General features: G+C 45.3%; 1 non-coding gene and 1 pseudogene across 1 annotated transcript; both read left to right on the top strand.

The window, feature by feature from the left end:
• On the top strand, positions 1-24,992 carry LOC148143039 (uncharacterized; annotated as a pseudogene).
• trnan-guu (transfer RNA asparagine (anticodon GUU)) lies at positions 15,591-15,664 on the top strand. The gene has a single exon. It is a non-coding gene; the product is annotated as a tRNA-Asn (tRNA).
• Positions 24,993-26,184: the final 1,192 nt, after the last annotated feature.

Here is a 26,184-nt window from a genome sequence, read left to right as displayed (position 1 = left end):
ATGGTTCCATGCGCCCCCGATGCAGTAGGGGAGTGCCCTACCTGCTGCACCCCTGTCGGCCCCTTTCCTTCATTTGCTTTCATTCTGGTCCTAAAGCTGTCAAACCACAATTATAGCAGCTCCAGACGTTCAGTAAGTTTATATTAGCAATTGTTTTCTCCGACGGGTGGTTAATGAGGTGGGGGTAGGGGTAAAAGTCCACCTTGCCGGGGGTATGGCACAGAGCCCAGCACAGCAGACCACTCAAACCACCGCCATCTTGGATTTCCAAGAAAGTGGTTTTAAGACCAGTACAGAACAGCTACGGGGTCATACAGCACAGAAACAGACCCTTCGGTCCAACTGGTCTATGCTGACTATGTTCTCAAACCCAACCTGTCCCATCTGCCAGTGATTGGCCCATATCCCTCTGGACCTTTCCTATTCATGTCCATTTCCAAATGTATTTTAAACATTGTTACTGAACATGCATCCACTACTTCCTCTGGACACCCATTCCACACACAAACCACTCTCTATGAGAAAAAAGTGGAGCTCTTCATGTCTTTTTAAAATCTTTCTCCTCTCCCCTACAAAATTTGCTCCCTAATCTTGAAAGCCCCACCCGAGGGAAAGGACACCTGCCTTTCACCTCACCTGTACCCTTCATGATATTATAATCCTCTATAAGGTCACCTCTCAATCTCCTCTGCTCCAGTGAAAGAAAATCCAATCTATCGACCTGCATGTAGCTGTATTCATATTCAGTTATGATGTGTTCAATGTTGATGCAGGTTCAAATGGCCAACTCCTGCCCCCAATTCTCTCACACTGTGTTCAGGACAGCATTAGGAGATTGGGAAAGGGGAGGGATAGATATCTTGTTTGTTTTTATTTTTACAATGCACTTGATTCCCACAAATAAAATCAACAGGTACAAGTACAGCACATGCAGTATTCCTCATTGCAGCTTCAAGGTTTTGTGTCCTCTTCTTCCGCGTTGGCTCCAGCACATTTGGCTTCCTTTCCCCGCCCCCCCCCCCTCCCCATCCCCGCCCTGAGCCGTTGATGCTTCCATTGTTTATAAAATCAAGAGAGGGATGGATAGGGTAAATATACAAGGTCTTTTCTCTGAGAGTGTAGAACTATAGAGTAATAGGTTTAGGGTGAGGCGGCCAGGGGAGCGGGCGAGAAATTTAAAAGGAATCTCAGGGGCAATTCATGCAGAAGATGGCGCGTGTAAGGAAAGAGCTGCCAGAGGAAGTAGTAGATGCTGGTATAATTATGACACATTTAAAAGGCACCTGGATAGGTTTATGAATAGGAAGGGTTTAGAGGGATATGGGCCAAATGCTGGCAAATAAGACCAGATTCAGTGAGGATATCTGGTCAGCATACACCAGTGGACCAAAGGACCTGTTTCTGTGCTGTATATCTAGATGACTCTGGTTTGCCACGCCAGTCTGTTCAATTTCTCTCTGGTGTCATAGCCTTGATGTCTCATTCTAAAACTCCCCCACCCCTGTGGGGGCACGTTAACCATTTTGTGTCTGATTGGTTGCCAAGAAGTTGCATTGCAGGTTCATCCTGAATTTACACACTATATTTTTACTTCCAAAAATCAGACCTGCTCACTCTCAACAGTATCCCAATGTCGTGGAAGATATTAATTTTCAGGTGGAGATATCCAAAATTCAGAGAGGTGTCAGTTGTGACTGTTTTGCTCTTCTGTCCCTGTCAGATCCTGAATCAGCACTTTCAGGAGAATTAGAATGGAGTGAGAACAGAGGGAGAGAGAGAGAGGGGGATGGTGCTTTCAGTTTTGTGGAATAACAAAAGAAAAGAATGTTCTGCAGAAAGTAGAATTGCTTGTTCTGAATTTCTACCTTGCACTGACAGTGATTACTTTTGTAATCTCTTTTCAGAGTATTTGATCTGAAGATGAAATTTCAAAATCAACAGATGAAAGGCTTATGCCTGAACCATTGACTCTCCTGCTCCTCAGATGCTGCCTGACCTGCAGTTTTCGACTCTGATTCTCCAGCATTTGTGAGTCACTCAATCCACCGGGACTGCAACAATTTTCAACTGTGATCCAATTGGTTCCTGTTTCAGTACGTTTTCAGCATCAGTGGGACTGGAAGAGAGACCCTACTGTTGCAGCAACGCACTGAGTGTGGAGCCTGAAACAGTTATCTGGCCTGGAAAGAAGAATTCAAGGCAGGGAGGGGACATACACGCGTTTGTGTGCAACTGTAGCTTCGGCCATGGAAAAACCATGGAAGTGTGGCGACTGCGGGAAAGGCTTCTGTGTCCCGTCTGCCCTGGAGACATATCGGCGCAGTCACACCAGGGAGAAGCCATTCTCCTGTCCTGAGTGCAGGAATGCCTTCAGTGATTCCTCCGCCCTGCTGAGGCACCGGCGGGTGCACACGGGGAGAGGCCCTTCAGCTTCCCTGAGTGCAGGAAGAGCTTCAGCGATTCCTCCGCCCGGCTGAGGCACTTTCGGGTTCACACAGGGGAGAGCCCCTTCAGCTGCCTCAAGTGTGGGAAGGCCTTCAGCGATTCCTCCGCCCTGATGAGGCACGAGCGGGTGCACACAGGGGAGAGGCCCTTCCGCTGACCCGATTGTGGGAAGTTGTTCACTTGCTCCTCCCACCTCGTGATTCACCGGCGGGTCCACACCGGTGAGAAGCCCTTCCCCTGCCCCAAATGTGGGAAGGCCTTCAGCGATTCCTCTGACCTGCTGGCCCACCGGCGGGTCCACACTGGCGAGAGGCCGTTCACCCGCTCTGTCTGTGGGAAGAGCTTTACACGCTCTTCCGACCTGCTGTAGCACCAGCGGGTCCACACTGGGGAAAGGCCCTTCAGCTGCTCTGTGTGCGGGAAGGGCTTTACCCAGGCCTCCCACCTGCTGACACACTGGTGGGTCCACACTGGGGAGAGGCCGTTCACCTGCCTCAAGTGCGAGAAGGGCTTTGCTGTCTCCTCCACTCTACTGACGTACCAGCGAGTCCACACTGGGGAGAGGCCGTTTGCCTGCCCCGAGTGTGGGCTGAGGTTCACAATGTCCTGCAGCTTGAACAAGCACCAGCGGAGGCACCAATGCTCCCAACAATCAGATTCTGCCGGGAACGCTGCTGAGGGTCACCCCCAGGACTGAACCTCCTGCCCTTTCTGACAGTGGGGGTAGTGGGAGAGTTGTTAGGCTTTTTTTGTTTTCTACTGGGGGAGTGGAGGGGGAAGGGGGGGTGGTAGCTCAGTGGTTAGCACTGCTGCCTCATAGCGCCAGGGACCCAGATTTGATTCCATCCTCAGGGTGACTGTCTGTGTGGAGTTTGCATGTAATTCCCCCCTGTGTCTGCGTGGGTTTCCTCTGCGTGTTCCAGTGTCTTCCCAAAGTCCAAACGTGCGCATGTTTGGGCGAATTGGCCAAGCTAAATAGTCCCATAATGTGTAGGTGTGGTGCATTAGTTAACGGTAAGTGCAGAGTCATAGGGTAGGAGAATGTATCTGGGTGAGTTACCCTTCAAAGGGTCGCTCTGAACTTGTTGATCAGAATGTAGTGATTCTATCATTCTGTGAACATTGCTTCCAGTCGGCGCTGCTGCTCATTAAGCCCAGGACCCGGACAAACCTAAGACCACAAGACCATTGGAGCAGAAGTTAGGATATTTTGACCCATCAAATCTGTTCCACCATTTGTTAGAGACAAAATAAAAAACTGCAGATGCTGGAATCTAAAATAGACAAGCAGGAGGCTGGGCACAACAAGGCAGGCAGACCAGGAGGTGGAGAAGTCAGCATTTCAGGTATTATCCGTCAGGACTGAAGAAGGGTTTTCCCCGAAACGTTGACATCTCCATCAGAAATCATTTATCAGGATGTTGTTAGAACTAGAGGGCATAGGTTTAGAGTGAGAGGGGAAAGATTTAAAAGAGACCTAAAGGGAAAGCTTTTCATGCAGTGTGGTGCGTGTATGGAATAAGCTGCCAGAGGAAGTGGAGGAGGCTGGTAGAATTTAAAAGACATTTGGTTGGGACATGAATAGAAAGGGTTAGAGGGATTTGGGCCAAGTGCTGGCAAATGGGACTAGATTAATTTAGAATATCTGGTCAGCGTGGACGAGTTGGACTGAAGGATCTGTTTCCACGCTGTACCTCTCTATGACTACTCGTCCTGATGTAAGTTTAGAATTGAGTAACTTTGAATAATTCAATCTTGTTGAATTCATCTCCTGAAAGGTTTCAAATGAACCCCTCCAAGCGATATGAGTTAACTACGCCGAGTTGGATAAAGTATCCCATCAAGTTCAACACGAATGCGCAGTTCAAGAAGTCAGAGGTCACACAACGCCAGGTTACAGTCCAACAGGTTTATTTGAAATCCCAAGCTTTGGGAGCATTGCTCCTTCATCAGTGCTGCTCCTTCATCACTTCACCTGATGAAGGAACAGTGCTTCGAAAGCTCATGAGTTCAAACCAATCTATTGGGATTCTCACCAGGTGTTGTGTGACTTCTGACCTGTCCACCCCCAGCACCTCCACATCAGAGTTGACGAATGAGATCAGATTTTATTCAGCATGATTTAGTGAGATATTCATCTCGATATCCTTTTGCCTGAAACATCGATTCTCCTGCGCCTCGGGTGCTGCCTGACCATCTGTGCTTTTCCAACGCCACACTCTCAACTCTGATCTTCAGCATTTGCAGTCCTCACTTTTTCCTGGTTCCTGTGGAAACTCAACACTGTCAGAGTTACAAAGAGACGCCAGTCATAGAGTAGTATAGCACAGAGACAGGCCCTTCAGCCCAAACTGGTCCATGCTGACCAAAATGTTTGTCAACACTAACCTCATTTCCCTTCACTTGGCCCATATCCTTCTAAAGCTTTCCTATCCATGTATTTGTTGAAACGCCTTTTCAATATTGTTAATGTACCTGCTTCAACCACTTCCACTGGCAGCTGTTTCCCCAGGCGAACTACACTCTGGAAATATTTTGCCCCACATCTTTTCTTCCATCTTTCTCCTCTCACCATAAAAACGCGTCCTTGGTCTTGAAATCCTCCCCCTAGGGAAGAGAGAGTTACCATTAACCCAAATCTACCCCTCATGGTTTGAAAATATTGCCTCTCAACTTCCTCTGCTCCAGTGGAAAAACATCCCAGCCTACCCAGCCTAAATTCTAATTTGATAATAATGGCAGTGATGATTTTGGCTGTGTGTGTGTCAAGGATCTCTCATTTCTAAGCCAATGCTTTTCCTCTTACGTTCACCTGATTTTAAAACGAATGGCACCCCATTCATTTAAAATATCCATGTTTTCTGTGTAAAGTCGGTCCTGGTCAGGAAATATGCAGTGGTGTCTTATATTCCCGTAGACTTCTTGTGACCGGGTTCATATGCTCTGTTTTGAGATGTATGAGTAAATCTTCAGAACAAAAGATTAATGCAGCCTTTATTCATGTCTCATTATTAAAAACACTTTCTCCATTTACAGATGTGATTGAGAAGCTTCTCCCAATGAATCTTAGCCTGACAAATGCTGTTATCAATCATTTGAAAGTCACTGCAGCTCTGTCACAGCACAGGGGAGGGCTCTTTCAGACACAACGCATCATGCAGAAAATTCTCCCACATTAGTCGAGCAAAGTTGACGTCTTTTTAAGACATTGTGAAACTTGAAAGGGTTCAGAAAAGGTTTGGAATGATGTTGCCAGGGTTGCAAGGTTTGAGCTACAGGGAGAGGCTGAATACGCTGGTACTATTTTCCCTGAAGCTTTAGAGTCAGCCAGACACATCTGTTGAATCAGGAAACATCTCTTCATGCAGCAGCTTCAGACAGACTGCTTGATAAAACCAAAACCAGGGGAAAAGAATGGGACAACTGCCCTTTCATTGTAGAAGTGTTTTAGAAAAATAAAATGTCAAACCATTTTCCCGGATTGTTGCCTTAGCCAGTATCTGTTAACCATTAGCGAAAACCTTAAACCTGGATGAATGGGAAGCCCTTTACAACCCCTCCTGAAGATAAACCAACAACGTAATCTTCTTAAAGGAGCAACATGATCACAACAAAAAGCACTTGAACTGAAACATTTGTAACAAAAGGCTGTACAGTTTGCAGGACAAGAAAACGGTTTTCAATTTCACCAATCCATTTAAATCAGCCCCATTGGCTACCAAAAACGTATTAAATTTAAATCGTAAAGTTTTGACAAAAGGACCAATCCTATCATAAAGAATTGGCGCTCTCAGTCATCTGTGTATTAGAGAAAGCATCATTTAGAAAAACAGAGAAGGACATTCCTGACAGAGGAATCGGAGGAGGCATCCCCGATAGAAGATGGCACAGAATATTCCGGAAGACACATAACCTGGTTGTAATCTGAGAGATTAAATTCTATTTTGTGTTATCTGAGTGGGACATGTATTGATTGGAACAGCATACCAGAAGCATCTTGATTTATTCCAGAATACTCAGTAGTTAGGACGGATTTATTCAGTTTGTTAGTAGTTTTGTTCATTTGTTCACCGTGAGAGTTGGCTAAATAAATTGCTGATTGTCGATTTTAAAGTGTCAGGGATTTACTTTTAACACTACAGCAGGTTACACCACTTATCACACTGACTTTACAGATTAAAGGGCAACGTGCCACGCTTTGGACATTTCAGTTTGAGATCTTGGTGAGTGGGGGAGGTGGGTTCAGCCTTCGCTTTATAAAAGTATTGATGACATTCTCTTGAATGCAATGGAGTCAATATTAATCCCAGCCTCTTGGTTGTGGGTGAATCACCTTAATTTGGCTCCTGACTCAGAAACCGCACAGAGAATCAACTGCTGAAACAATGATTTGCACTTTATTGCATGGAGCAACCACAAATAAAACCCCTCAAGTTCATTCAGCTTCACCCCCCCCCCCCCCCAAACTTGGCTAACGCCCGGTTGATGGCTGAATTTAACTGGGTTTCCACCGACGGTGCCCATCTCTGGAAGTGTCCAGGAGTTTGATGCAGTATTATTCTTCTAAGCAGTGCTGCGGCTGCATCATTCTGGAGTTGAATTTTGGTGGCGTTTCCTCAATTTCCAATCTGTGGTGTGACTTGTTTTTAAGACTCTAACATCACCTCACATTGCTGGAGACCTCAGGTCTGTAGCTTACCTTCTTATCCTTGAGGGTTAGCTGTCTGTTTGAAACAGCCTGCCCTGCAATTAACCCCTCTATGTCAGGGCTTTCCTTCTACAGGCAGAATTAATTGTCCTTTTGTCACACTATTATTAAACAACATTATCTTGCCTGTCCCAATAAACAACTTATTGTGTTGCCTCCTTCTTCCCATGGATGTTAACTAGCAGAAATTAAGCCATTTATCGTATTGAATCTGCTCTGCCATTCAATCATGGCTGATATGTTTCTTAACCCCATTCTCCCTGTAACCTTTGAGCCCCTTGATACTCAAGAATGAGTGAATGGTGGAGCAGACTCAATGGGCTGAATGGCCTAATTTCACTTCCTGTAGTGTCACAGTTTCTCGTCGGCGCTTTCGTTTCTTGGTCCAGAAAGAGTTATTGTTGATTCGTGAAGTTTGGGAAGTTCTGGAGTTTACAGGTGCACACCACGCTTCTCTCTGCGTCCTCCCAGAATAACGATTCCTCCTGAGATACTGGCAGTTCTTGAGATCTCTGGATATCCCGGAATACAAATCAGTGTGTCTGGAAGTCTCTGGTGCTACCCTGGAACAGAAGGATTATGGGGAGCAAATTCAGAAATCCGAAGAGCAAAGAGACTTGGGACTTCTAGCCCAGGATTCTCTCAAGGTAAACTTACAGGTTGAGTCAGTAGTTAGGAAGGCAAATGCAACAATGGCATTTATTTTCACAGGACTTGAATATAAAAGCAGGGATGTACTTCTGACGTTCTTTCAGGTTCCAGTCAGGCCACAATTGGAGTACTGTACACAGTTGTGGGCTCCATATCTCAGGAAGAATGTACTGACCGTGGAACATGTTCAGAGGAGGTTGATGAGAAAGGTCCCAGGATTGAAAAGCTTAACATATGAAGATCATTTGAGGACTCTGGGTCTGTGCTCAATGGAGTTTAGAAGATGACAAGGGAACTAATTGAAACCTACAGCATACTGAACAGCTCAGACAGAGTGGATGTTGGGAAAATGTTTCCATTGGTAGGAGAAAGAGGACCCGAGGGCTCAGCCTTCAAATAAAGGGAAGACCTTTTGGACCGGAGATAAGGAGAACTTCTTCAGACAGAGAGTGGTGCATCTATGGAATTCACTGCCCCAGAAGGCTGTGAAGGCCAGATCGTTGAATACATTTAAGATGGGGATAACTAGGTTCTTGAGTATCAAGAGGATCAAAGGTAACAGAGAGAATGGGGTTGAGAAACTTATCAGCCATGATTGAATGGTGGAGCAGACTCAATGGGCTGAATGGCATAATTTCTGCTCCTATAATCTTATCATATGCTGATGTGTGGAGGGGTGAGAATGGGGGAAAAGAGATAAAGAGGGGAACAGAATTAAAGTGAAGCTGGATACAGATACATAGGAAATACAAGAATTGTACGATAAATTTCAGACCACATAGAAGCACTGGCATACAGAGGGATCTGGCCATATAGATCTCCAAAAGTGGCAATACAGGCGGGCAACGTGATCAAGAAGGCACACAGCACGTTTGCCTTGAGTGTAAGAGTTGGCGAGTTATGTTACAGCTATTTATTCCGGTCACATTCAGAATATTGCGTGCATTTCTGGTCCCTACACTACCAGAAGGACATGGATGCTCTGGGAGAGGGAATAGAGAAGGTTCACTAGGACACTGCCTTGTCTGGAGGTCTCATTATGAGAAGAGAATGGGATAAACCTGGATTATTTTCACTGTAAAGATGGGGCAGAGAGATGACCTCAACAAAATGATGAGACACACAGCTTGACTGGACGGGGGCGGCGTGGTGGCTCAATCATTAGCACTGATGCCTCACAGCGCCAGGGAAACTGGTTCGATTTCAGTCCCAGGTCACTGTCTGTGTGGAGTTTGCACATTCTCCCTGTGTCGATATGGGTTTCCTCCGGTTTCCTCTCACAATCCAAATGTGTAGGTTAGGGTGGAGTGGCTATGATAAATTACCCCAATGCCCAAGAATTGGAAGGTTAAGTTGGATTGTCCGTGTTTAAATTGCCCCACAGTGTTCAGGAACGTGAAAGTTAGGTACATTAGTCAGGGATAAATGTCGAGTAATAGAGATAGGGAAATGGGTCTGTGTGGATTATTCTTTGAATGTTTGGTGTTGGGCCAGATAGTCTGTTACATAGTCAGAGGCTTCTCCCCCACCCCCCACCCCCACCCCAGGGTGGAAAAGTCAACTAAAAGAGGGCACAAGTTCAAGGCGAGAGGGGGACAGTCTGGGGGAGAATTGAAAGGGAAGATTTTTCACACAGTTGGATGGTGGATGCCTGGAATGCACTTCCAGTGGATGTAGTGGTACGAGGCACCTTAGCAACACTGAAGGTGTATCTGGATAGACACATGAATGGGAGATGAATACAGGGACAGAAACCATGCATCGACAATAAATAGCAGGTCTAAGTTAGGATTAAGAATTGGCACAGGCTTGGGCGAGGAGGGGATGGGGGTAAAGTGAACTTTCAAAAAGCAGGGGATACCTGTATGCTGATGAAGCGGTGAGTGGAGGCTCAGGTGGAGCATAAACACTGACAGAGGCCAATTGGATCGACTGTGCTGGAGACTCAATGGGACAGAGACAAATGTATCTATTTCAGATCTACTGCACTTCAGCCGCTTCTGGACTGTCTCCATAGGGAAGGTGCAATCCCAGGCTCAGAGAGCGTCAGCCCCCACTGGAAGTAAAGTGGGTGAGAGAGCGGCCATTCAGCATAAAGGAACCCCTTACCCCTCCCACTTCACCCACTAAACGGGATTCAAGATGTGACTCTCAGCAGCGGTAACAGCAGAGTCCAACCTGAATCCCTGCGCCATCTCACTTGTGAAGTTGCTGGTGTCTCCACAAGTTGCACGACTGGGTGAAGCCCTTCCCACACACTGGACAGGTGAACGGCCGCTCCTTGGTGTGGATGCGCTGGTATTTGCGCAGGGTGGAGGAATCACAGAAATCATTGCTCCACATGGGACAGGTGAACGGCTTCTCCCCAGTGTGGACGTGGAAGCTGAGCAGCAGGTGATACGACTGGGTGTAGCCCTTCCCGCACAAGGAGCAGGAAAACGGTTTCTCCCCGGTGTGCATCCGCTGGTGCGGTAGCAGGTGGTGTGACTGAGTGAAGCCCTGCCCACACACAGGGCAGATGAACGGGTTCTTGCTGGTGTGGACGCTCTGGTGGGCCAGGAGGTGGTGTAACTGAGTGAAGCCTTTCCTGCAGAGTGCAGGTGAACAGCCGCTGCCCGGTGAGCAAACGCCAATGAATCTCCAGCACAGATGGCGAAGAGAAACCATTCCCACACTCCCCACATTTCCACGGTTTCTCCATGGTGCAGGTGCCCTCGTCTGTATCAGACCATAACAGTCAGTTGAAAATTCACTCACGCTTACAGCATGTGTGTGGTGTTAATGGTGAACCCGCTGATAATTGGAACACTCTCATTCAGTCTGTCAAGATTGTTCCAGTCACTACTCTGGTGTGTGGGTATGTGAGACTCTGAGTTTCCAGTCACACTGACGTTTAAAACCTAACTGAGCAGACAGACCTTCTCCCCTTTGTTTTCAAGGCCATCAATATCCACGTCCTCGTGAAACGAGTGACTGTCAGACTTTGATGTGATGTTTGGTCTGAGATTTCTGCCGCCAAATTCTTCTCTTGTAATATTCCTGTGAAGAGATTGCAAAGGTCATCACAGTCAGTCCATGAGAGAAAATCTGAACGTAATTCTAGTTACATTGGAACATTCTTTCCTCTCTTAATCCCAAAGATCTTTGTGTCGATCTATATGTAACTGTAAACCAACAGGGTTATGGGGCAGACTGCATACCTCCACGAAGAGTTCACATGGACTCAAGTTGCTGAATGGACCTCTGTAGTGCAGTATTGACACTCTTACTGAAGATCTACAATATGCTGCAGTACGATATTACAAGCCCAGAAACAACTGCAAATCAGACAAGGACCTTTCAGAAGTTGGACCATAAACTTCTGAAGCTGCTGCTGCTCTTCCTCTTCCTCTCTGAATGAAGATTGATCTTCACCCAGACTGCAACTTCCTTCCTCTGTCAAAATATTTGTGAACACAGCCCTTTTTTTGAAGGATGGGATGTTTTCTGATCATCACAATTAAAGGGGTGTCTTCCCCCTGATATGCAAAGGGACGGTCAGTCAGGGGAGGGCAGGGTCACGTCTTGTTGTTGTTGTGTGGAATCTGTGACAGCTGCATCAATTCATCCTAACTCCTGTACTCAGTGCTCTGACTGATGAAAGCAAGCGTGCCGAAAGTCTTCTTCACTGCCCTGTCTACCCATGACTCCACTTTCTAGGAGCTATGAGCCTGCACCCCTACATCTCTTGGTTTGAAATACTGCATATGAAACTGATTTGGTGCTTGTTGGTATGTGTTATTATTTGGTGCTTATCTCGACTCTAATTCGGTATTTTATACTGAATGCCATGACTGATGAAGGCCAGTGTGCCAAAAAAGTTCTACCTGTGACTCCACTTTCAGAGAACTGTGAACATGTACTCCAAGATCCCTCTGTTCCACTACACTCCTTAAGGTCCTACCATTCACCATGAAATTCCTACCTTGATTTGACTATACAGAACGTAAGACCTCACACTTATCTATATTAAACTCCATTTGCCATTAACCTTAAACCTATGCCCTCTAATTTTGGACTCCCCCACCCAAGGGAAAAGACCTTGCCTATTTACCCTACCCATGCCTCTCATGATTTTATAAATGTCTTTAATGTCACCCCTCAGCCTCCAAAGCTCCAGGGAAAATAGCTCCAGTCTATTCAGCCTCTTCCTGTAGCTCAAACCCTCCAACCTGGCAGCATCCTAGTAAATGTTTTCTGAACCCTTTCAAGTTTCACAACACCCTTCCTGCAGCAGAAAGCACAGAATTGCATGCAATATTGCAATAATGATGGAACCAATGTCCTCTCTGAAGAGGAATTTAAAACAATATTTATAACTACAAGCAAATCAGGTTAGTTGGGCATGACTTTCCCATAGCAGTTTGTTTTGGTTGTCCTTCATTAACCTATGCTTTATAATATATAAGAAAATATTTTGAGGGATGGGATTGTTGCTTGCACGTCCAACATTTGCTCCCCATCCCTCATTAACTGTTTTCTTTCCACAGATGCTGCCAGACCTGCTGCATTTCCCCAGCAATTGTGCCTTTTGTTGCTGATCTCCAACATCTGCAATTCATTGTCTTAGCCAATAATGGTTTTCTGGTGGCCAGTACAGAGACAAACTCTCACTTCCAGATCTTTTTATTCATTGAAAATAAAGTCCACTAGCATCCATGATGGGATTTTAATTTTTGTTCTCAGAAGACCGAGATCTCTGGGCTACTTAACCAGTATCACTAGATCACACTCTTCCCTTCACTGACAGTGACATTGACAATCTTGTCCTGAATAATTTTCTTTATTCATTCATGGAACGTGACACTTCGTCTCCCAAAAAATAACCAAGTGCCAATTCAGAGGGCAGTTAAGAGTCAACCACGTGACTTTGGATCAAGAGTGTCACATTCACCAAACTGGGAAAGGACTGACGATTTCCTTCCTTAAAAAAAGGTTATTAGTGAACAAGATAGGTACTTATGACAATTGATAAGATCACCAAAGCAGCGATAAGTTTATATTCCAGATACATAAATTGATTTCAAATTGCCTCGGGGCCATAGCAGCATCAGATTGAAACTCCAGATGTTAAATCCAGGAACAATTCCCAAATGCCACCAACTCCCTACAATCTCTAGGCTTCCCAACACTGACTGGTCTGTAATTGCCAGTTGTATTCTTTTCCTCCTTACTATTTACTATTCAATTCAGCCCATTGAGTTGACTCTGCCATTTATTCAGATCACGATTATTCTGGGAAACATTTACTCCATTTTGCTGCCATTTCCCCATAATCCTCAATTCGCTTACTGATTAAAAAAAAAACTATCTCAGCCTTGAATGCACGTAACAACCCAGGCTCAACAGCCCTCTGTAAAATCAAGTTCCACAGATTTACTGCCCTCAGGAGAAATTCCTATCTGTCCTAAACATGCAATCTCTTATTTGGAGGTTACTTCCTCTGGTCCCACTTTTCCACGTCTCGCCTGTCAAATCTCATCAGAATCTTGTCCGTGACAATAAGGTTACCTCTAATTCTTCTAACTTCTAATAAGCACAGGCCCAACCTATTCAGTTCTCCTCATAAGACATTTTTTTCATCCTGGTATCATCATGGCCAACCTTCTCTTGACTGCCTCCAATGCCAATATATCTTTCCTCAGGTAAAGGGCCCTAAACTGTTCGCAGTATTCAGTTGTGGCCTGACTAATGCCTTACATTGGTTCACTATAACCTCCCTACATTTCTACTCTATTGAAAAGGCCAACCTCCCATTTGCCTCCCTATTACTCACTGAAATTGGATGAAGAGATTCGTGGACGTGATTCCAAATCCCTCTATTCTAAAGCTTTCTCCATTTAATATTCAGTTCTTCACCTTCTGACAAACTGCATTACCTCATTTCCCCATCTACCAAGCTTTCGCTCATTTGCTTAACCTGTCTATATCCCTCTCCGGACATCTAATGTCATCCTCACCACCTGCTTTCACATCAACTGTCTCTTCTGCAAATTTAGCAATAGTACCTTCACTTTACTTATCTAAGTAATTCGTATATATATTGTAAATAATGTTGGCCCCAGCGCTGATCCCTGTGGTACACCACCAGTTACAAGTTGTCATCCTGAACATGCCCCTTACCACAACTGTGGTAGTTAGCCAATCCTCTATCCATGCTAACATCCAGCCTCCCAACACCGTGGACTCTTTGCTTACTACTTCATGAGATGTGAATATCATTGGCTGTGCCAACAACTCTTCCCAAACTGACCTTGAAAAGGTGGTGTGGAACTGCCTCTTAAATTGCTTCACAAATATGGTGTGGACTGTAACAATGTTCAGGAGTGAGTTCCAGCATTTTGGCTAATAACAAAGAAACAATGCGATATATCTTGCAGTCGGAATCCTGTGTTCACACTTGTCTGTTCTTGGTGGTTGAGGTCATGACTTGGAAGGTGCTTTTGAAGAACCACCACTCATGCAATCAAGCCAGACTGATAGATTTTGGCCCGAGACTCTGCCATTTTGACTTCCCTCATCAATCTACATTCTTTCCAGCGAAGTTTCAGTCTCAAACCGCCACGCAATGCCATCTGTTACGGCTTAAAAGATAAGAATATACATGATTACCAACCGTATTTTGGGTTGTATAAATCTTTGCCTGCCAGAATTATTTTCCAAAAGACTTTAATTAAACTGGGTGACTGCATGAAATGGTTTGTTGGTCAGACTATAATCATCATCCTCAAAGGAGACAATGCCAGTAATATCATTGAACTCGTCTTTTTGTTTCAAAAGCACAAGTTCTTGATTTATTTTTACAACTTACTAGCATTCACACCTGCACATTCAATGTCAAACTCAGAACAATATAAATGAAATTACACCATTAATTTTGTTTTACAACAACCCAACAGATTAATTAATAACACACAGTGAATACGAAGGCTGATTAATGTGAAATTAAATTTGACTGAAAATGTAAAATCGAGATGAGAGATAACAAATGGGGGAAGGGCAGAAGGCAAGAAATGCAGCATCATAGAAGGTGCTCCTCCAGTGAGTGTATTTTACCAACTACAACTGCTCAATATAAACAAACACTCTGACATGACCCTCCGGTTTTAATGTAAACCATACTCCCATACAGGAGGTACCATTTCAATAAGTTAATAGATACAAGCCTTGAGCAAATCCAGCCTCCAGCCGGGCCCCCCGCCTCTTGGAGCTCGGAGAGGGGTTCCCACTCATTCATTCAACAGGAGGCCGCTCAATTTATTTTAATGGGCACGGAGGGTACAGTGGTTGTGTCTCATGTTGAGGAGGAAGCTGTTTCCTCTCATTCAACAGAAGAGGACCGATCTCGTCGAGTTTTTTTTTGTGGTGAAGCTGAAGTCTCCCATAGAGCACTGAGACTCAGGTTCAAATCCCACTGCTCCAGTGTGTGTAATAACATTACTGCCCAAGCCACGTGCCAATTGGCATAGGGATAAGAAAATTATGGAAGGAAACACGTCAACCTGTTCAATGCTATCTCCAATCATTTCACTTCCTGTCCATTCGTACTCCAGTAAGCCCAGCCTCGTTTAACGAAGGTTCTTTTTGAGAAGTTTAATCGGGCATTTTTGCACAAGTCAAGTTAAGAAAGCCGTGATCCCTCGCAAGACTGCGCGGAAGACAACAATTGTAATTCTAGGAAGGGAGGCTAAACTATGAATTCACTAATAGCCTCCCCTAAGCGATGCTGCAGCGCAGGCCCACGCCTGTCTCTGTGGCGCAATTGGTCAGCGCGTTCGGCTATTAACCGAAAGGTTGGTGGTTTGAGCCCACCCAGGGGCGGTGTGTTCGCATTTCTTCCTTGGCTTCGAAGCTGAACGCTTTTAATGGGGTCAGGAAAATGTTCCCCAAACGGAAATCCTCTCCACAAAGGGGTTTCGGAATTGAATTCATGTCAAAAGTAAGGGACTGTGGATGCCGAGACAAAAAGAGAAACTCGGCAGGTTTTACAGTAAACGTAGGAGAAAACAGAATGTTGAAATGTTGTCTCTGATTCTCTTTCCACAGATGTTGCCTGACCTGCTGAGTTCCTCCGGCAATTTCTAGTTTTGTTTTGAACGGAAAGTTCATTTCACCTTTTGGGATGAAACACCTCGACTCGCCATGTGCAGATATTTAACCCTTTCGAAACACTGTGAAGTGATTGGATTCAAACAAACTCTGCGATGATTCACTCTTTCTCAGCTTCACAGGCAGACAGACCTGGGAAGTGAAGTTGTCAGTGTGGCTCTGTATTCGTGGGCCGAGTGGTTAATGCGATGGACTTGAAATCCATTGCGGTTTCCCCACGCAGGTGTGAACCCTGCCGAGTACAAAATGAGAAATGTCGAAAAGAAAGGGAGCTTGCTCCCCGGCTTCTTCTTTAAGATTCAAATCAGTGGAGGGGGAAAAGTATTTCACTCACATTGGGACTGGTGGGAATCTGCAACCCACTGCCTGTTCGGGTGGAACAAGCAGATACCCGCAGAGCTTCGTTTGAGGCTATGAGCAAAGTGTTTGGAAATGAGACTAGAACAGTGAGGGGCTTGAAATCGTGATCGAAATGAAGCAGGCACCTGAGGACAAGGGTGTTTCCTTTGCCAGTGAAAGATACTGCTTCACAAAGTTGGGCCTGTGGAAGGGAATCCGTGACGGTGATTATCTTTGGTTGTTCACCTTGTGAAGGTTCCCGATGCAGTAGGGGAGTGCCCTGCCTGCTGCACCCCTGTCGGCCCCTTTCCTTCATTTGCTTTCATCCTGGTCTTACAGCTGTCAAACCATAATTTTAGCAACTCCAGATATTCACTAAGTTTATATTAGTAATTTTTTCTCCTAAGGATGGTTAATGAGGGGGGGGGGGGGGGGGGGGTAAAGGTCCACATTGCCAGAGGATATGGCACAGAGCCCAACACAGCAGACCACCGCCATCTTGGGTCTCCAAGAAAATGGTTTTCAGACCAGTAGAGAACAGCTACAGGATCATACAGCACAGAAACAGACTCTTCAGTCCAACTAGTCCATGCTATGTTCTCAAATTAAACTGGTCCATCTGCCAGTGACTGGCCCATATCTCTCCGAACCTTTCCTATTCATGTACTTATCCAAATGTCTTCTAAACATTGTTACTGCACCTGCATCCACACTTCCTCTGGACATTGATTCCACACACAAACCACTTTCTTAAAAAAAAGGTTCTCCTCATATCTTTTTAAAATCTTTCTCCTCTCCCCTTCAAAATTTGCTGCCTCATCTTGAAACCTCCACCCTAGGGAAAGGACATCTGCTGGTCACCTCATCTATACCCGTCATGATCTCTCTATAAAGTCACTTCTCAACCTCCTACACTCCAGTGAAAAACATCTCAACCTATCCACCCAGATGTAAGTATATTCATATCCAGTTATGATCTGTTCAGTGCTGGCGCAAGCTCGAAAACCAAATGGTCTACCCCTGCTCCCAATTCTGTCACATTGTGTGAGACCATAAGACACGAGAACAGAAATTAGGCCATTCAAACCATCGAGTCTGCTCTGCCATTCAATCATGGCTGATAAATTTCTCAACCTCATTCTCCTGCTTTCTCCCCATTACCTTCGATTCCCTTGATACTCAAGAAGCTATCTATCTCAGTCTTAAATATACTCGGTGACCTGGCCTCCTGTAGCAATGAATTTTATAGATTCAGCACTCTGGCTGAAGACATTTCTTCTTATCTCCATTCAGAAAAGTCTTCCCCTTACTCGAAGGCTGTGCCCTCTCTTACCAATGGAAACATCTTGTCAATGTCCACTCTGTCCTGGCTGTTCAGCATTCTGTCTGTTTCATTTAGATCCCCCCCTGAGTGTGGGCCTGTTAATCAGCATGAACCACACCCTTCAGGATGAGGTGCAGAGGAATTAGGTTCAGCAAAGTGAGAATGGGGGAGAGTCTGAGGGTTGGGGATTTTCAGCTTTCTGGGAATGAGAGAGGAAAGAAAGTTTGATATAAATTAGAATTGATTACATAGGCTGATTGGCCAAGGAGTGGCAGATTGAGTTTAATTTAGATGAGTATGAGATTTTGCATTTTGGTAAGGCAAATCAGGGCAAGACTTATACACCTAATGCTAAGGTCCTGGGGAGTGTAGCAGAACAAAAAGACCTTGGAGAGCAGGTTCATAGTTCCTTGAAAGTGGAGTCGCAAGTAGATCAGATAATGAAGGAGCTGTTTGATATGCTTTCCTCCATTGGTCAGTACATTGAGTTAGACCATGTTTTGGAATACCACACTCAGTTCTGATCTCCCTGTAGGAAAGATGTTGTGATACTTGAAAGAGTTCAGAAAGGATTTAGAAGGCTGTTGCCAGAGTTGGAAGGTTTGAGCTCCAGGGAAAGGCTGAATAGACTGGGTCTATTTTCCCTGGAGTGGAGGCTGAGAGGTGACCTTATAGAAGTTCATAAAGGGCATGGATACGATGCATAGCCAAGATCTTTTCCCCAGGATATGGGAGTCCAAAAGTATAGGGCATAGTTTTGAGATGAGAGGGGTAACCTGAGGGAAAACTTCCTCACAAAGATGGTGATGTCTCTGTGGAATGAGCCGCCAAAGGAAGCGGTGGAGGCTGGTACAATTGCAACATATTAAAAGGCATCTGGATGGGTACATGAATAGGAAAGGTTTTGAGGGATATGGGCCAAATGCTGGCAAATGGGACTGGATGAATTTAGGATATCTGGTCAGCACCAGCAAGTTGGGCTGAAGGGTCTGTTTCCGTGCTGTATGACTCTAATCGTCCTCAGTGAAAGTAGAAGTGTGGTTGTGAAGAAGAGACTTTCAGAGCAGTTTTCAAAGATGTTTTGCCCTGACTGGGAGCAGAAGTTACAACAAAATCTTTCAGTTGTGAGACAGTAACTGAGTGAGGGAGCACATCTGGAATTCTAGTGGAAAGTGGGAATTCATTGCACTGTGGGGAAAAGTGCTTTCAGGTTTACTGGCAGTAAGTACAGTGTGCTGAGTGGAGAACCTAGTGAAGGGTTAGGTGAGATTTTGGTTTAAACTGCTCATTTCATTCAGCCTCCAACATTGTATTTCCAACGCTGTCCATCAGAAGGAGCGGTGAATCAGTAACTGGTATCGTTAGAAGCCTTACGGTTTTCAGTACAGCAGGTATTGCATTGTTTCATCAGCATTGTAAAAGTTACTAGCAGCAGCAGCAGCAGCAGGTGTGGGCTGTATTCACTAGAAATGATTAAGCAGTTACAGAACACACATACAAGAGGGCAGGGTGGGACTTGTCTTTCGATTTGCAGAAAGTGGGAGGTTCTGTGAGCTGTCATCCTGAGTGTACACAATCATTTAAGCCCTACAGTGTGGAATCAGGCCATTCAGCCCATAAAGGCAATGCTGACCCCTCTGAATAGCATGCCACACAGACCCACCCCCACCCCACCTGTCCTGTCCTGTCGTTTCTGCTGGTGAATTAGACTAGGACTAGGGGACATGGCCTCAAGATTAGGGAGAGTAGATTTAGGACAGAGATGAGGAAGAACTGCTTTTCCTGGAATGTGGTGAATCTATGGAATTCTCTGCCCAAGGAAGCAGTAGCAGCAGCTTTATTAAGTATATTCAGGATACAGTTGGCTGGGTTATTGCATTGTAGGGAATTAAAGGGTAGTTGGGACAATGCAGATAGGAGGAGCTGAGATGATGATCTTAATGAATGGCAGAGCAGGCTGGATGGGCCAAATGGCCTACTCCTGCTCCTATTACTGTGAAACTATAACTGTGCATTTCCCTTGGCTAACCCACCTAACCTGCACATCCCTGGACACAATGGGCAATTTAGCATGGCCAATCCAAATCAAGGTCGGTAAGCAGTGTGGTGATGTGGAAAACGAACGTTGGAGAACGATAAAAAGGGACAAGGAGGATAAACATACCAGCAATAAAAGCTGGATTCAAAAGATCACAAAAAATAAAAGTAAAAGCTGAATGTGTGCTACATTGTAACAAAAGTGAATGAATTGGCTGCACACATTGAAGAGAATAATTATGATCTGAGACTCCTTACAGAGAGGTTTAATGGGAAGCTCGGTAAAGGTAGAAGGTTGGCATTGCTAATCAAAGCACTGATCACAGGGTAGCTGGTGTCAGCTCGGATTTCAGGTCCTGATTTCTCTGTCCTCTGTTGATCTCCCTGTTCCCACAGAGTAAGGTGTCGTATGTCCTCGGCTCTGCTGGGTTTTTGCTGAAGCTTTGACCCCCTTTTCCACCTTCCAGAACAATAAAACATTCAGCCACTCAAGGCCCAACCCACATTGCCCCAGCCTGTCAACCATCCAGAGAGACTCATCGTAGCAGGGAATAAACAAGAAAAATGAAACAAAATTAGAAATAAATAGGTGAGCTTGTTTAATGTTTGTTCATTAGGAAGTAAGCCAGAAATAAGGGTCTCCCAGGATTCTTATGGTATCTAACTATTAGTACCCAACTCTGATTTATAACAACATTTACAGAAATAAAGCATTTGTTATCAAAAAGGCATAGAGATAAACAGCATAGACATAGACATTTGCTTTCTCTCATGCACGCACACATGGATATAAGTGTATAGGGTGAATTTGTATTTGTAGAATTATATTTATAGATACATAGAACATTACAGCGCAGTGCAGACCCTTCGGCCCTCAATGTTGCACCGACCTGTGGAACCAATCTGAAGCTCACCTAACCGACACTCTTCCATTCTCGTTCATATGCCTACCCAATGACAATTTAAATGCCCTTAAAGTTGGCGAGTCTACTACTATTGCAGGCAATACGTTCCACACCTCGACTACTCTGAGTAAAGAAACTACCTCTGACCATCTGTCCTATATCTATCACCCCTCAATTTAAAGTTATATCCCCTCGTGCTAGCCATTGCCATCCAAGGAAAAAGGCATTCACTGTCCAACCTATCTAACTCTCTGATTATCTTAGGTCTCAGTTAAGTCATCTTTCAACCTCCTTCTCCCTAACGAAAACAGCCGCAAGCCCCTCAGCCTTTCCTCCTAAGACCTTCCCTCTATACCAGGTAACATCCTAGTAAATCTCCTCTGAACCTTTCCCAAAGCTTGCACATCCTTTCTATAATGCGGTGACCAGAGATGTACGCAATACTCCAAATCTGGCCGCACCAGAGTTTTGTACAGCTGCAGCATGATCTCATGGTTCTGAAACTCAATCCCTCTACCAACAAAAGCTAACACACCGTGTGCCTTCTTAACAGCCCTATCAACCTGGGTAACTTTCAAGGATCTACGTACTTGGACACCGAGATCTCTCTGCTCATCTACACTCCCAAGAATCTTACCATTAACCCAGTACTCTGCATTCCTGTTGCTCTTTCCAAAGTGAATCACCTCACACTTTTCCGCATTAAACTCCATTTTCCAGCTCTCAGCCCAGCCCTGCAGCTTATCTATGTCCCTCTGTAACTGACAACATTTTTAGTCAGTATCCACAACTCTACCGACTTTAGTGTCATCCGCGAATTTACAAACCCACCTTCTATGCCCTCATCCAGGTCATTTATAAAATGATGAAGAGCAGTGGACCCAAAACAGATCCTTGTGGTAACTCACTCATAACTGAACTCCAGGATGAATATTTCCCATCAACCACCACCCTCTGTCTTCTTTCAGCAACCAATTTCTGATCCAAAAATTTGATTTTGTTCAAAAAATGCGCAGTCTGCTGGCAGTCAATGCAGGCAGTGCATGCATGTAATATTTTGTAAATTTCACTTTGGAAACAGAACCTGTCAGATTCAAAATTGGGATACAGACTGACTGTGACCTCATACCTTTAATGCATTGTCTGAGCTGAGATGTCACCTTTAGTTACAAACCTTAAGTTATCTCGAGAAGGTGATTTGTAAGAAGTTCTGAGATTTACATATTAATGATACCTACAACCCATTCTAAAATATTAAAGACTGATGGTTTGCCACATCTGTATGTTGAGTTTCTCACTGGTGTTGGTGTCAATGCCTTGACCCAGTGTCTGGTTGTTTCTAAAGATGCTGTATTGCAGGTTTATCCTGAATTTATGCAGTTTTCCTTTGTTTCCCAAAAACAGATCTGCTCACACTGAGCAGTATCCCAATGTCGTGAAAGTTGTTAACTTTCAGGTAGAGTTATTCAAAAGAGATGTTTTTACTTTTTTGGCCCTGTAAGATCCTGAATTAGCATCCTTCAGGAGAATTAGAGTGGAGTGAGAATGGATGGGGGGAGAGAGATTGGGATGGTGCTTTCAATTTTGTGGAATAACAAAAGAAAAGATTGTTCTGCAGAAAAAGAATTGCTTGTTCTGAATTTCTACCCTGGACTGATGTTAAAGTGGAGATTTGAGACGGCCCAGGGAATCCCTTGTGGACTCAGACCTGTAAAGCCTCTCTCTTGGTTCATCCCGGAAATCGTACTGTTTGGAAGTCTGGAATAAAATCCTGTTATGGACAGTTTAGTATAATTTTAGTTATCCCCTTTATTCACTAATAGCATCACTGTGACAACATAACATTGATACCTATTGGCTAAACTAACTAGGTTCTAATAATCTAGGAGAGTAGGTTACCAGCTGTTCAAATGCCCAGCAGGCTACTCCAATGTATTGATACAAAGTGGCTTCCTTTGTACAAAAGTTTGAAAAAGAAATTGCATGTTCTTAATTAGACAGATAACAGTGAAGGACAATAATTCATAAGGAAGAAAAGCTAATTGACAGGTCTGTGAAGCTTGACTAATCACTCCTACAGGCCCTAAGCCATTCGTCAGGTGGGAAAAACAGCTGAGTTAGGTGCCTGCTAGTGAGATAAACTCCTCTCATAAAGAGGTACCAGTCCCAGCTAATTGGAGAGTTCACAAGATAACCTTGCACAGCTCACATGTCAGATACAGTTCTTTTATAAAACGGCTTCTTAGCAGGAAGGGCAAACGTTCAATCATAAAATGGCTTCCCGACACATATTGAAGAGATTCTTGCACAATTCGACCTAGAATAATTTCTAAGCTAGGAGCAGACTCCTGCTTTTTAAGCACTAAATCATTCTGTACCTGAGGCTGAGATGTTACTGTAAGGTTGTATTTAAACTGATTCATTCGTCTTCGAATGAAACATGCCTTCTTTTCAAGTTTGTGATTGAAATTCAAATAAGACAAAAGATCTGATTAGTTAGAATTGACAGTGGGGCAGTCTGTAAAGTCTGTAAAAACAGCAAGTAAGTTAAAGCTTTATTAGTATTTCCTTTTACAGAGTTTGCATTTCATAACCAGAATTGGCTACTCAAAAGCATCAAAAAGTCTCAAAATGCAATTAAATTCAATCCATAGCAGCTAAGCACTAAGAGTTAATTTTCTACTGGATTCAACAGTCTCAGCACTAAAGTGGTGTCTCTCTCTAGTGTCCTTTTGAACTCTCAAGTCAGGGTTTTGTAACAGCAAAGATTTATTTTCTCTGTGACTGCCCTGCTTGCAAGGGGTATAAGAATCCATTATAATTGACAGCGACTGACCGTTACAAAGGTTTTGATAGTACCAAGTTTCGTTTCAGGGTCAGAATCAAACACTGTCATTAATTTCACAAGGGAACGGCTGTGAATGTTATCACTTGGTGTCCTGTTCACACATATTCACCGATGCTAAGGCAAACGTTCTTAATTGTCTTACAGCATCCTGTTATCACTTGGTAAGCCCAGGTGTCCCTATCTTGTGCATCCTTTAAGATTCCCCCCTTTTCTGAGCCTTGCTGTCTTGTGCAATAAATGTGTTCCATAATTCAGCATTACATTTAGTCTAAATGTTTAAAGACAAGTTTTAAGGCTACAGACCTTCTCAGTGACAATGATGACTTTTGTAATCTCTTTTTACAGAGTATTTGATCTGAAAACTGAAGTTTAAAAATCAACAGATGAAGGGCTTATGCCCAAAACGCCGACTCTCCTGCTGCTCAGATGCTGCCTGACCTGCTGTGCTTTTCCGCACTTTTCGACTCTGACTCTCCAGCGTCTGCTGTCCTCAATTTCAAGTCAATGTCTGACAGTCGTTCAGTCCATTGGGACTGTAACGAGTTTTGACTAAGATTCTGTGAGAAGGAGCAAAGTTTTTTGGTCCCTGTTTCAGTAAGTTTTCAGCATCAGTGGGACTGAATGAGAGACCCTACTGTTACAGGGCAGTGAGTGTGGAACCTAAAACAGTTATCCAGCCCGGAAAGAGGAATTCACGGCGGGGAGGGACTGTACACGTGTTTGTGTGCCGTTGAAGCTTCAGCCATGGAGAAACCCGAGGAATCCCGCCCCGTGGAGAAACCTTGGAAGTGTGGTGACTGTGGGAAAGGCTTCCATATCCCGTCTGTCCTGGAGGCTCATCAGCGCAGTCACACTGGGGTCAGGCCATTCTCCTGCCCTGAGTGCGGGAAGGGGTTCAGCAGTTCCTCCACCCTGCTGAGGCACAGACGGGTCCATACAGGGGAGAGGACCTTCAGCTGCCCGGAGTGCGGGAAGGCCTTCAGCAATTCCTCTGACCTACTGAAGCACCAGCGGGTCCACACCGGGGAGAGGCCATTCTCTTGTGGGAAGGGGTTCAGCAGCTCCTCTGCCTTCCTGACCCACCGGCGAGTCCACACAGGGGAGAAGCCCTTCAACTGCCCCAAGTGTGGGAAGGCCTTCACCCAGGCCTTTTCCCTGCTGAGGCACCAGAGTGTCCACACAGGGGAGAGGCCATTCACTTGCCCAGAGTGCGGGAAGGGGTTCAGCGATTCCTCTGCCCTGCTGACCCACCGGCGGGTCCACACTGGGGAGAGGCCTTTCAGCTGCCCTGAGTGTGGGAAAGCCTTCACCCATGCCTCCAACCTGCTGACCCACCGGTGGGTCCACACCAGGGAGAGGCCCTTCAGTTGCCCCGAGTGTGGGAAGGCCTTCAGCAATTTCTCCCACGTGCTGATCCACCGGCGGGTCCACACCGGGGAGAGGCCATTCACTTGTCCTGAGTGCGGAAAGGCCTTCACCCAGGCCTGCAACTTGCAGAGGCACCAGCGGGGGCACCAGCGGGGGCACCAGCGCTCCCAACAATCAGATTCTGCCGGTGAGGCTGCTGTGGGTCACCCCCAGGACTGAACCTCCTGCCCAGTCTGACAGTGGGAGAGTTAGTGGGCTTGTTTTGTTTTCTGTTGGACTGCACCCACTCCCACGGTGGCTCAGTGGTGAGTAGCATTGCCTCACAGTGCCAGGGGCCCGACATTGGGGCAACTATCTGTGTGGAGTTTGCACATTCTCCTCCTGTGCCTGCGTGGGTTTTCTCTGGGTGTTCCGGTTTCCTCCCACAGTCCAAAGGTGTGCAGGTAGGGTGGAATGGCGAAGCTAAATTGTCCCAGTGTTCAGGGATGTGTAGGTGTGGTGCATTAGTCAGGGGAAATGTCGAGTAATAGGGTAGGGAAATGGGTCTGGGTGGGTTACTCTTCAGAGGGTCAGTTTGAACTTGTTGGGCTGAAGGACCTGTGTCCACACTGTAGGGATTCTGTGATTCTATGAACTTTGATCCATTGGGCGCTACTGCACGTTCCCACTGAAACAATCTGCACAAACCTAAGCCTGTGAGACCATCAAAGCAGAGGTTAGGCCATTCAGCCCATCGAGTCTGCTCTGCCATTCGTTAGAGACAAAAACAAACTGCAGATGCTGGAATCCAAAGTAGGCAAGCAGGAGGCTGGAAAAACGCAGCAAGCCAGGCAGCACCAACAGTGAAGTCAGTGTTTCAGGTATTAACCCAAATCATTGACTTCTCTACCAGAAATGATTTACCAGGGTGTTGCCGAGAGTTTGGGCTACAGGGAGAGGTTGAATAGACTGGGGCTGTTTTCCCTGGAGTGTCAGAAGTTGAGGGATGACCTTATATGGGTTTATAAAATCATGAGGGGTATGGATAGGGCAAATAACAAGGTCATTTCCCTGGAGGTTGGGCAGTCCAGAACCAGAGGGTTTATGGTGAGAGGGGAAAGATTTAAATGGGACCTAAAGGGCAACCTTTTCATACAGAGGGTGACGCATGTATGGAATGAGCTGCCAGAAGAAGTGGTGGAGGCTGGTACAATTACAGCTTTTAAATGGCATCTGGATGGGGACATGAATAGGAATGGTTGAGAGGGATATAGGCCAAGCGCTGGACAGCGACCTTTTCGTCCAACTCATTCATGCTGACCAGATATCCTAAATTAATCTAGTCCCATTTGCCAGCACTTGGCTTGTATCCCTCTAAACTCTTCCTGTTCATACACCCATCCAGGTGCCTTTTGATTAGATTCCCTACAGC

Source organism: Chiloscyllium plagiosum, unplaced genomic scaffold, assembly GCF_037043375.1.
Source record: "Chiloscyllium plagiosum isolate Xiang-an unplaced genomic scaffold, Cpla_swu_hap1 HiC_scaffold_27, whole genome shotgun sequence".
In the NCBI taxonomy this organism is placed as follows: domain Eukaryota; kingdom Metazoa; phylum Chordata; class Chondrichthyes; order Orectolobiformes; family Hemiscylliidae; genus Chiloscyllium; species Chiloscyllium plagiosum.
The sequence above is the reverse complement of the archived record's forward strand: the minus strand, read 5'-3'. Positions and strand labels throughout refer to the sequence as shown.